This window comes from Seriola dumerili, unplaced genomic scaffold (assembly GCF_002260705.1).
Source record: "Seriola dumerili isolate Sdu_G_001 unplaced genomic scaffold, Sdu_1.0 BDQW01000068.1, whole genome shotgun sequence".
Taxonomy (NCBI): Eukaryota; Metazoa; Chordata; class Actinopteri; order Carangiformes; family Carangidae; genus Seriola; species Seriola dumerili.
In genome coordinates this window covers 10,220,573-10,232,890 of record NW_019174323.1, presented here as the reverse complement: position 1 = coordinate 10,232,890, position 12,318 = coordinate 10,220,573, and the positions used below count along the sequence as shown (strand labels likewise).

General features: G+C 38.8%; 1 long non-coding RNA gene across 1 annotated transcript; it reads left to right on the top strand.

Annotated features, from left to right (window-relative positions):
- The first annotated feature begins 3,069 nt into the window (after nt 1-3,069).
- On the top strand, nt 3,070-9,363 carry LOC111220361. The gene is made up of 3 exons (XR_002665054.1): nt 3,070-3,154; nt 3,508-3,573; nt 8,875-9,363. It is a non-coding gene; the product is annotated as an uncharacterized LOC111220361 (long non-coding RNA).
- Nucleotides 9,364-12,318: the final 2,955 nt, after the last annotated feature.

Sequence of the window (12,318 nt, the reverse complement as noted above, 5' to 3'; positions counted from 1 at the left end):
TACTGACTGAATCATTGCAAATCTGATAAATCTCAAAAGCCCTCAGTGTTTTGTTTGTATGCAAAACAAGGATAGTGTTGAAAATATTCCCTCCTTGCTTTCATTAGAGGGCAAAATGCCAGTGTTTCATTATTTAATTTATGGATGTGATTTGACCTGACAAAGGTGACAACTACAAGTAAATACACATGAATAATTTTTGTTAGACTTAGTCACTGGCTGCATTAGATATTCTCCAGACTTTCTCTCTAGCTTTGTTCTAAGCACAGTCACTCCATTGTACCAAACCCTTGTTGGAATCCTGTTTTCAGGTTCTTCTGACCTTGTCTCAAAATGTTCGAAACACAGGAACAAATTCTTTTTAATCTGTAAGACTAGCTGAGTGATGAACGTGTGATACACCTCGGATGAAAACTGCTTGAGGTCAATAGAGAGTTCCTGCCAGTGCATTCACGTAAATAGTGTTTGACTATTATGAAAATGTGTGTACTGCAGTATTCAGAGTATCATTACGTTCAGAACTGAAACTTGGGTTCAAGGTCCTCAAATAAACTTTCAATTGTACAATTTTTTATGTGGTATAGGAGTCAGTGATGTACAAGAATTCTTAAGACTAAATTGGCATAATTGCAGTATATAGGCCTATACATGGAAGTCCCATATGTTTGTGTGAAAAATAAAAAATATCTGGTGAATGACAAAATATACAGGCGAGTATACACTGTATGTTTGAAACATGTCAAGCTGCTTAGATAGATGGATGGATAGATAGATAGATAGATAGATAGATAGATAGACAGATAGATAGATAGATACGTAGATAGATAGATACTTTATTTATCCCCTAGGGGAAATTCATGAATTTCATTTGTACTGATTACCTCTGATCTGATAGATCTTATTTTGTGGGACTGTAAATTTTCTAAGGCTAATTATTTATAGAGGTAAACAGAGCTTGGTTTGTCCAGAAAGCTATTTAAAGACAAAACTTTGACAACAAACATGTCACTGATCAGAATTATATATGAACCCTGTAGAAAGTCTGGGCAGCAAAATGTTGAAAATGTTCCTCCCTTTTTCACCATCCATCTGTCTGTGGATTCACAGAAATGCCTGACTCTCTGTCTGGCCTTAGATTTCCTCACCAAGGCCTGGGAGGAGCTTGGCTCATGGCTCAGTCTCCTGGTGGGCCATGTCCACAGAGCACAAGCAGCTATAACATTTTGCAGCAGACCTCATGCTGCCCTGCATCACCGACTGAACTTGCTGCCATTGCCCGGAGCTGGGTCACTGACCTGTGAGAGGCACACTTCTTTCACAGTGTATTCACCAGAGCTGCACCGTCCTGGCGAAGCACACAAGAGATCTTGTGCCCTGCAGAGAGATGTAATGTACGAGCCAAATCACCTTGATAGACCAGATCAGATGAAACTTTAATGAGACTGCGTGTTCTCCTGTGTTCCCGTGATATATTTTCCTCCTTTCAAAACACATAGAGGTCAGGTGGGTTGGAGATGTATAGAGTAAATTGTTCATGTAAGTATCAGTCTAGACTGTGTCTCCTCCCTATTGTATAGTGGAGTGGGTTGATGCCCCCATGACCCTGAAAAGGATTAAGATAGAATAAGCATTTTCAGACCAATAACTTCAGTTTGGAAATATAAAAAACAAACGCGCAAAATATAGAGATTTCAGCATTAACTTGCAAACCTGCAGAAGGCACTTCAGTATTCATAGCAGCAAAATGTCTTCGAACAAAGCAAGATTCATAATTCATTAATATTTAATCGTGATTCATTTAAATTTCCAAATGTTTACAAACACTTTGAAGCGGTACATCAGCTCACCATAAATACACAGCGACAACATGACGTTTTCCAGTGTTGGTTTTTTTTTACGCTTAAACAAATAAAGGGATGAGATGGGAGGCACCGGGGCCGGTGTTCTGGAAATAAAGACTTCACTGACACTATTGACTGTGACACACAACACAGCTGTGAGAGACTATGACAAATTTCAAGTTCGTTTTGCCGCTGAAATCCACCTACAGATCAGCAGTCTGCCTTCCCAGACTGAAAATGAAAGAGCGTGATCCATTTTTTGCAGCAGCACAGTTCTATTATATCACTGACATTTCCTGTCTGCATGACTGAGCATCCTAAATGTCTCTCGGCTTTCATTATTTATTAAATTATTTAATTTGTTTGTTTGCCAGCTTGGCCAGACCCTGCCATCCTATTTTGCCTTAGTAGTAAAACTTAAATGGTGCTGAAAATCTATTTTCTCGCACAGCTTCTTATGGGTGATGTGGTCCCACATGAAAATGCAATTTTATAACAGTTTTCATACCTGTATGTCTGTTTGGGATGTGTTGTTTGCAGCCTAATTAATAAATAACTACTATAAATACTCATATAAATAACTACTTTAGACGCTAAAGCATTATAAAAGTAAAAAATGTATTAAACTTAAATTTAGTACACGTTTATTAATCGGCCATGGTTTGGAGGGACAAGGTTCACAGGCTCTACAGGCGTGTCGTACTTCTCTGTTGGGGGTCTACAGTGACTAACATAATGAATTATTGCTGTCAGTTCTTATCACTTTCTCACTTTCTCTGGCTTTCTTGCCATTTTTCTTTCTCCTTGTTCATCTCTTTATCTCCGTCCGGTTTTCTCTCCCTCATCTCATGCCCTCTCCCCTCTTCTTTACTTCTCTTTTCATCATTTTTGCTCTCACATCTTTCCCGTCCCTCGCCCAAATGACTTTTCACTGGCTGATCACAAAAATGCTCACTGGGCAATGTCTATAGATATTCCATTGCCTTTTTTTTAGCTACTTAAAGCAATATACACAGTTTTTCTGTAAGTGCTATTAAATATCTGTTTTTCTTCCCTGTGAATGCCTGTACAAGATAAGCTTATCCTTCTCCATGAAAACACTTGCACCCACAACTCCTCATTTTGTGTGTGCCCTTGTGAACTCATTGGTCTTGTTTCAAACCTTCTTGGTCTAATGATTAAATTATTGCTCTTCACCCTCCAGGAAACCAGCCATTGCCATGCATGTTATGACCCACTGTACACACCAACGAGCCAGGGTGGAAGAGAGCAACGCCAGAGAAAGCTGGAAAGATTGAGATGTGGCTCAGACCGTGAGTTTGCAATCAATTAAGAGCCTAATAGATATTCCCTGGGCCTCTAGGTTTCAAGGAGAAAGAAAACTTATTTTCCAAACCCTGAACGCTTGATTAAATGTTTCATCCGATGACATTAGGAAAGGCCTGAGATGGATATTTTTGTGTTGCCATAAAATAAACAGCCATTATCCCACCAGTGTAATAATCATGTTCAACAGAAATACTCATTACAAAATGTAATTAATGAACAACCAAATCCTGCCAAGCCCAAGTCTGACGGATTCCAGCCTTGATTTCCCTGTGCTGTTTCATGGTGGGCAAATTTAACAGAGATAAGGCTAATGAACTGCTCTGCTTTTCCACCACAGAAAAAAAAACAAGCGCACACTGTTTGAGGGTTTATTACACTATCGACAGCTGGGGAAGGAATTAAAGTAAGTTATATTCTGTCCCAGTCTATGTTTTTATGCTGTGTGCACCCTGCTGTAGTTGAGTCAAGTCACAGTCTGAATCACCAAAAGGTAAGTCTCAAGTATTCAGGTCCAAATTTGAGTCTGAGGAACCAGTGCTCAAGATAACCTTGCAGAACCGCATTAAAAACACTGTAAAAAATCTCTTATGATAGAATCTAAACAAATCTAGATTTGGAATTTAATAATATGTATTCTGTATTTTTTTTAAAAACCCTAAGATGTCAAGCTTATTTTTTCTGATGTAGTCAGTATTGTTCACTAATAATAACCTTTGTCCTGCTTTTCTACAAAGACCACACTATTGAGTTTGCATGTTCTGACCTTTCAAAACATATTCTTAATATTATTGCTGAAAATTTTTCAAAGCAAACCATGCTGCCTTAGATTTCTAAATGTGTCTCTCCCATTGACATGGTAACCATGTGTTTTATTTAGTTCCATACAGCGTGAAAATCTACTTGAACAGCCTTGAAACTTGTTGTCAGCTTATTCATCACTGAATGTACGTATTACCTTATCAGTATATGGCAATTCATTTTGAATTACTGCCATGTAATTTTAAAATGTACTCAGGTGCTGGTTAGCACTGAGAGCCCAGGTTTGATTTTCAGCTGCCAAACAGCATTACATTTATGATATAGGATCAAACAGACATTAAGCCCACATGGCCGTGAAAAAGAAGCTAATGTTAATTTGAGTATAGCTTTCAGTGGCTTGCTTTTTTGTCCTCACTATGTGTGTAGGTGAAGCGAGCTAAACACAATTCAAAGGTTGAAGATAAGGAGGTGGGCTTTGAAACAATAGCTGGAAGCAATAATGAAAACGCAAGTACAACAGTAGACAACCAATTCAGTGACAATGATTATATGACATTCCATGTGTTAGAGTAAACACAGTGAATTAGTTTATATTAGTAGATGGTTGAGGTGGACGGAAACTGACAGTCAACATTTCTTCTTTCATCCACAATGTTCCACAATCTTAACCGTGTTTATTATCGTGACCATGACGATGAAGGGTTAGAATAAGTCTAAACAGTTAGCTAAAAGCAATAGGCTAGGAGATAAATAGATGAAATATATAGCTAGCCCACAAGTAATGAGGAAATTCTGACAAAGCTATAAGTAGTGTTTCAATGTTTCAAACAGCTGAAGGTAATGAAACAGTTAGCTAAAAGTAATGGATTAATGGCTAGAGTAAGAAAGCTAAAATGAGTGGATGGAAATAGCTACCTAAAAGTGATGGATTAATGGATAGTGTGGGAAAGCTAAAATGGGTGGATGGATATTGTGGATATTGTAACAATATTCCACTTAATATAATCAAGAGTGTCAAATAATAAATGGTTTAAAATCACTTTAAATGAACACATTTGTAACATGATGGGTGGTGTGGTGGTGTTGATGTAGGAGCTCATCAGACAAAACGAGATTGGGGATGACTAATTCATGGCATCTGCAATGGTACAGTGTTGTGAGGAGTAAAGGAAGATATTCATACTCATAAATTCAAAACTCTTGATGTGTATTCAGCCAATCAAAACCAAACCTGCTACGTGCTGCCCATGAATACATCAGGACTCTGCTGCTCTATGGTTTTGCCGCTGCTCCTCAACGGTTCTGCAGAATGTCTAATGAGCAGAAAATGTGAAGCTGAGAATAGCAAGTGTGATCAACAGTCCTGCCAGCAGTCAGAAAAGAGGGGTTTACATTGACACAATTGGCTCGCCCATACCACTGAGAAATCTGCTCTTGGTGCAGCCTTGCAGAAACTCCTCACTCACAGAAATTGGAGTTAAATACCTTGAAATATGACAAAAGACCAAGGATCAAATATTAGGGAAAAACATTTTGCTCATAATGTTTTCCATCACCTCCACATTTCATTCAATGGTATTTTTTTCTCTTTGTCTGATGGGAGTCAACTTACATCATATGAAAGCTCTATGAAAGGACCTCAGTGACTTCTTCATTTCCTCTTCTCTTCTTTTTAACAACTTGCCTCAAAATCTTTCTGTTTTTCATCTTTGCAAAGTCATGGTGGATAATCTTACATGGTATGAATGGAGATCTATCTTAGGAACTCTCTGAGGCAAAGTTTCTCCTCGCTTAAGAGGATGAAAGATTATTGCAAGATTCTTGCCATAGTCAAGAGAGAGCTTAGGCAGTCGACATCATTAGTGTAAAGAATGAACAACATCTACGTCACAATGTCACATCTGATGAGTCTGTGCCTTCCCTCTGCAATCACCGAGGTCTCTAAGCCCTCTCCTCTGCCAAACCCCTCTCATACTTTGAACAGTGCAGCAAAAATGTCGGTCATCCATTTGGTCGCGATCCTAACGAGTCCTAGGTTTGCATGTACCGAGACAGGTACAAACTACTTCTACAATACACATTTAACACTGTGCCCTGTTGCCAACACCTGTTGTTCAAATGCGGTTGTTGCAGTTTTGATGCTCTCTGAGGCTGGATTAAGATCAGAACACCTCATTAAGTGGAAGGATAAAGACGGAAAATGGCACAAAACACACAAAGAAATGTTTAATCCATTAGTTCAGTGTTAAATTGTTGATTGCTGAACGTTATCATTGCCTCATGTCTATTTTATCTTACAAATGTAAATATTTTCATATCTTTCTACAGGCAAATTTACACATAGTCATCTTTCTTCAAATTAAGGCTTACATATTATGTTGGCTAATACAAATCACAGATACTGAGAGGTGATACTAAGGTGTTTGATGACATTAAAAAAGATAAAACTTTACCAGCTGCCGCCTGTTCAGAAGCTAAAGCACAACTCCACTGTACAACCAGAGAAACTAGATTCATTGCAGCCACTCTGCAGCCATTGTAATGTTTACTTCACTGCCTCTAATCTGATTTAACCTTAGGGGCAGGCAGTAAATTACCTGATGTTTCATCGACTCACTATTATGGAAATGAGTATGTAGTTATAAGTTAAGCTCTCTATATCTTGCACTAGGCCAGCTGAATTTGTGATGAGGGTAAATCTTTGTAACCTTGAATTGTAGTTTTATTTCAGCCTCTGAGTGTGTGTGTGTGTGTGTGTGTGTGTGTGTGTGTGTGTGTGTGTGTGTGTGTGTGTGTGTGTGTGTTTTGACTTACCATTACTAATTGAGCAGCTGCCAAGACAGTACAGTACAGCTGTGTGAATATGTGTGGAGTTGCTTTAGGCAGGGGCTTTGGGACCAAATATGAAAATAATCAATAATCAAATATGAGTGATAAAGTCTCCTGCGTATGATTTCTGTACATGCACAGACCAGATGTGTAAGGTAAAGCTGCAACCTATTGCTCACTTATTGATGAGATGAGTGAACTGAGTGAGGGTAGCTGCTTAATGTTGCATTTATAAGTCTAGTACATCTTCCATTAACAGAGCCTAGCTTGTCAGTCCTGCAGCTTGTCTAAAGTGCTGCAGTACAGGCGTAAAGCTTCACTGATTGTGCATGAAAGGAACAGCAAAAACATATTTCACTCGATCTCTCCCTTTCTGTTCCTCCTCAGCTCTTCTGTGTTCTCTGCTTGAAACTCAAATTTTACTGCTTCGAGATTAAATGTTTATGGTTTTGCATCCCTGTTGTCCACTCCATTTGTGTATTTTATGTGTAGTCGCAAGAAATACGAATTTAGAAACATTTAGCCTGCCTGATAGCACCATAAAAGAGAACAATCAGGTGTGGGTAGTTTGGTAACTCAAGCTTTAAGCATAAAAAATAAGCACAGAATTTGAGAGGGAAAAACAATTCTTTGAAATATGTTCATTGTATTGTCCAGGTAGCTGAAACCCAAAATTGCTTGAATAGCAAGCAGAAGTAGATATACTTCAATCTGGATGTTTGATTTTTAGAAGGCAGAGGAGTGGATGTGAATTTAAACTTGTGCATTAAATTTGGTGGCTTTGGGATATATGGTCTCTGAGATTTGGCCAGTTTTGTATTGAAATTTTAGACTAAAAGTCATACTGTAGACTAAAAACAACAACAAATCCATAAGGGCTCCTAACCAGGGCAACAATTTAATTTCCGTTATCAATCAACCTGCTGATTATTTTTCCAGTTAACTGATTATTGTATTAATTAGCTTCTGAAACGTCAGAAAAGAATGAAAATGCCCATTAGAAGTTCCCACAGATTGTTTTGTTCAATCAAATTCCGAAACCCACAGACATCCAATTTGTTGTAGAGTGATAAACAGAGAAAAGGAGCAAATCCTCACAAATGTTTGGCATTTTTGCTTGATTAACGACTTAAATCCTTGAAATAAAAATTGTTGCCAGTTCCTTTTCTGTCCACTGACTCAGTACAACTCTAAACCATAAGGCATCTACTCTATCACATGGACATACGGTTGGTATGAGTATGTAAGGAAAACTTCATGTTTTGCTTCCACCTCTAGCTGCAGACATTAATCCCCATCTACCCCAACATCTTGAGCTCAGTGGATAATATCCTTTTAAGTTTTCTCTGCCCAAATCAATTTTTTTTCCACCAGCTTAATCCTGAACTTAACATATGGTGAGATTTCACTGATTACACACCTGATTGGCTGTGATGAGTAAGCACCAAGACAGCTCAAAAGTAGTAATATCTAATCACTTGCTACAGTTTTGGTGCATTTCTGATGCTCTACAATCACAATCTACATCTTTGATCTAAACTGTACATTCCTCTTCCTGGGATTCAATATTCTAGGTTATATGGAGAATGATCCAAGAAGCTTTAAAATATCTCCTGTGGGTTAAATGTCTAATTATAATCCTCATACATCCAAACACACATTCTCTTATGAAAAACGGATGACACCTTTTGCAGAAAAAACGAAGCACCTGAAAAGGTGAAGGAGTCGTTACTTGGCAGAACAACACTTGAGAGTTTTACATTCTCTCCCAGAACATGCTGTTAAATTGTGCCTGACTATGTGCCACTGTTATCTCTGATCCAGTGAAACAGTGTGAAATCGTGAGCGAGCTAAGGTTCCTTTCATCAGTTACACTCCTCACGTTACTGAAGGCCTACTCCTCATCAGCATGACTTTTCTGTCCCTTCAGTATCAATTTTAAATTCCTGTTTGTCGATGCTGAACCTTGTCAGGATGGAAAAAGATCAGAGAGATTAACACCACAGAGCTGCTGAGAGCAATTCTTGTTGTGAACACATAAAATCTGATATCTTCTAGATTGATGGACGAGATTTCATCAAGCATATCTGTTAATATTTCTTGTCTCGTACTATAGGCCTCATTCCAGCCAGTGTGGAAATAACAGAGGAAGAAAGGAGGTCACTGGCATCTCAACCGAAGTACTGAATAAGAATGTTATTGCTTCTTTTAAATGCTGTACATGGTTTGTAATGACTGCTGTTTTCAAACTCAGTAATAGGATCCCATGTGGTACCTGTTCCACAGGCCTTTAGGTTTCCATGCAACAAATGCACACATAAAGAATACAGCTGCTTTTTAAAGGTTCCCTTTAAATCTGTCTGTATGTACTCCTTTTAGATACTTTTTAGGTTACATAGCTTTCACTATTATGCTGATGATGCACAGATCTACCCTATTATTAACTGCAGTGACCGCATCTTAAATTGATAGTTAAGAGATTACTTACCCCTTAAATTGTACTTCATTTGTTTATGAATGATGGTGTTTTAAGGGGCTTGGGTTTTGCCCATTCAAATTAATGTACAAATTAAAGGATCTCTGGCTACCATGCTAAACATCGTAATTCAAGGTTATTCAATTCATGTGCCTGTTTTTGCTTGCCTGATTCATGTGCCTTGTCTTACTGCCTGCCTGTTACCGACTATGCCCTAATCTAAGTAAAAAGCTTTTTGATTTTTACCTGCCTGTCCCAAGAGTTTTGCCTTTGAGCCCAAAAATGTTCTGAATGTTAAATGTATTTTAACAGATTCAGATAAAGTTACAGACTAGCTAGTGAACATAGTGGATCATTGAGCTGCTAAAGAGCTTTATAGAATTAGAGAGCAAAACCTGAGCTAAAAGACAGTGTGTGGTCATCTTACATTCATATCATGTGGACTCAAACATTGCTGAAAAACTTGCTCCGTGTTTGCAAACAAGTTCACAATATCATCTTAAAGATATCAATATGTCAGTGTTAGGTTTACAGCTTGTTTCCACTGCCCCCAAGTGGCAAAAAAACAACAAACAACAAAACAAACAAAACAAAACAAATCAAAAAAAATTTTTGTTATTATTTCAGATTTAAGGATGTTTACATCCATAACGGGGGAACAATAATGCAGGAATCGTACAACTTTTAATATACTGCATGCCATATATATTGTACAGCATATAGCCAAGGCAGCTCAGATTTTGTAGAGCAAAACAGTTTAATGTGCACAACTGGCTGAATGAGCCACCCAGCCTTTTCTTTTAAACTGAGGAGGTGTTTTATTTTCTCAAATTGAGAACAAAAATACCCTGAAACAAAATGAAATTGGCATCTGCTGTCAAAAGGCAGCCAATAATTTCAACATTGCCCATGTAAAGCTCTGTTCAGTCAAATCAAACAAGTGGGGCCCAGGCTCCACATTAATGAATACTGAACATGTCACGTCACTCTCAATTTTCTCAACAACTTTATCTAAGAACACAGTTCTATAGTTTTACCACCAAGAGGCACTATCTCAGTGCAGCCTTAAATCATTAGTACCCACATGTGGTCACTGGCGTGTGGGAAAGCATGCATTCACTCCAGATAGAGGTGGACGTGTCAGCTCTTTTATATAGGGGATTCTCACCACCAGCTCCCCTCTCATCTTGTCATCCCTCCTGCCCAGATTTCTGCCCTACCTTGGCAGGCATTTTCCTGTGGAAAATTCTGTGTGAAAAATGACCAGCAAGAGGAAATTAAAGAGAAAACGAAATGACAGAAAGAGGTGAGACAAGTGCCTGAGGGGAGCAGATTCATTTGAATTGAAGATTAAGCTGACCAGAGTTTAAGCAAGCAAAGCACACCTGAATTGTGAAGAAGGCACTCTGTGCAGGTGTCTATGCATGCAGCCACACACGCAGTGGCACACACATGCTACTCAACCCCAAGCCTTGCTGTCTTTCTTGCCAATTTTCTAGTTAAGTACCTTCCTTTCTGAACATTTTCTCCTTTTATATCTAAGATGAAAAGATTTTTATATTTCCCTTTGGACATTTTCATAAACCATTCAATCATGCGATGGAATAATTCCTATGAGCCCAGTTAAAAGAACACTAAGCTAATGCTAGAGAAAACATACACAAACGGAGGAATGCACAGTGCCAGATTCATATGGTTAAGCTCCTGTACAGTGCAGTGCAGTGCAGTGTGCCTCAGCCTTGATTCCCCTTTCCAGTTAATGTAGCACTCAAGTCAAAAGCCAGCCAGAGTTCCTGTGCTGCCCTTCAAGAATCTTTCTTCCCGCCGTCCTTCCACAGGTGACTTTCCTCGTATCAGCCCCCAGCTGACTTGACAGGAAGCAGACAATGTCATTAAAAACACACTGCATCTGCCGAGGGGGGTGGGGAGGAATGTTAAGTGTCCTGAGAGCTGCCACTTAATGTGACAAGGGCATTTCAGCACCTGACACAGAGAAGAGACTTCTTCCTAAATAAAGATGCTGCACTACAAGCCATGCTGTGAGCTTTACCTGTAAATGCACTTCAGTCTTTTCATTTTTCCCCCCCTCCTTTAACCTTATGTATTCAGGCAGATGAATTAAAACCTCATTTGAAGTACCCTCACAGGTTTTCATCAGGCATAAAGCCAGTGTAGCCACAAATTCATGGACAATACATATACCATGTGTGAAGAATACCAAATTCTAGCTGTGTTTAGGGATGTCTATCAGTTCATCTTTCCATCTTCTTCAGTGACATCATCCATTTCACAATGTAACGTCTGTCACACAACTACAACCCATGACACAAATGGGAATTAAATTTGCAGCACAACAACCTCTGTGTGGGAACCAGGAATAACACCCAAAAAATAAATAAATAAATGAACATCATTGTCACTACTGCTAAGCTTTCCTGTCACTTGAAATGTCCTCCAGTGGTAAAGCCAATTCTCTCTGGCCTCCGTCTTCAAATACTCCGTACACATGCCACAAATTTGGGTGTCATTTTTTGACATTGGCGTAAAAATCTGACAGACAAATAAATTCTGTCATTAGTCATTTTTCAGCTGCGTTAGGCCGATAGTAAAAATAAAACTTTTTCATTCATTTGGAGAACTGGAGACCATCTTTGATTCTTTTATACTTCCACTTGGGAGTCACTCTTTCTTCCCCACAGTTCAACATGCAGCAGCAGGACTCCTCACTGGTACCAAGAAGAGAGACCATATCTCCCTTGTACTGGCTTCCATTCACTATATTCCAAAATCTTTTAGTTGGAGTTAGAGTCACACGGCAGACTGATAACAGCCATTCATGTTCACATTCAAACCTATGGGCAATTTAGAGTTGCCAGTTAACCTAACCTGCACGTGTTTGGGTTGTGGGAGGAAACTGGAGTACCTGCAGAAAACCCACGGGGGCATGAGGAGAACATCTACACTCCACACAGAAAGGCCCCAGGTGGCCGACACGATTCAACCATTAAAAATAGAAATACTAATTTCTCAAAACTGGACACTTTCAAAGTATAAAGTATTGACAAATTAAAATGTGAACAGCGT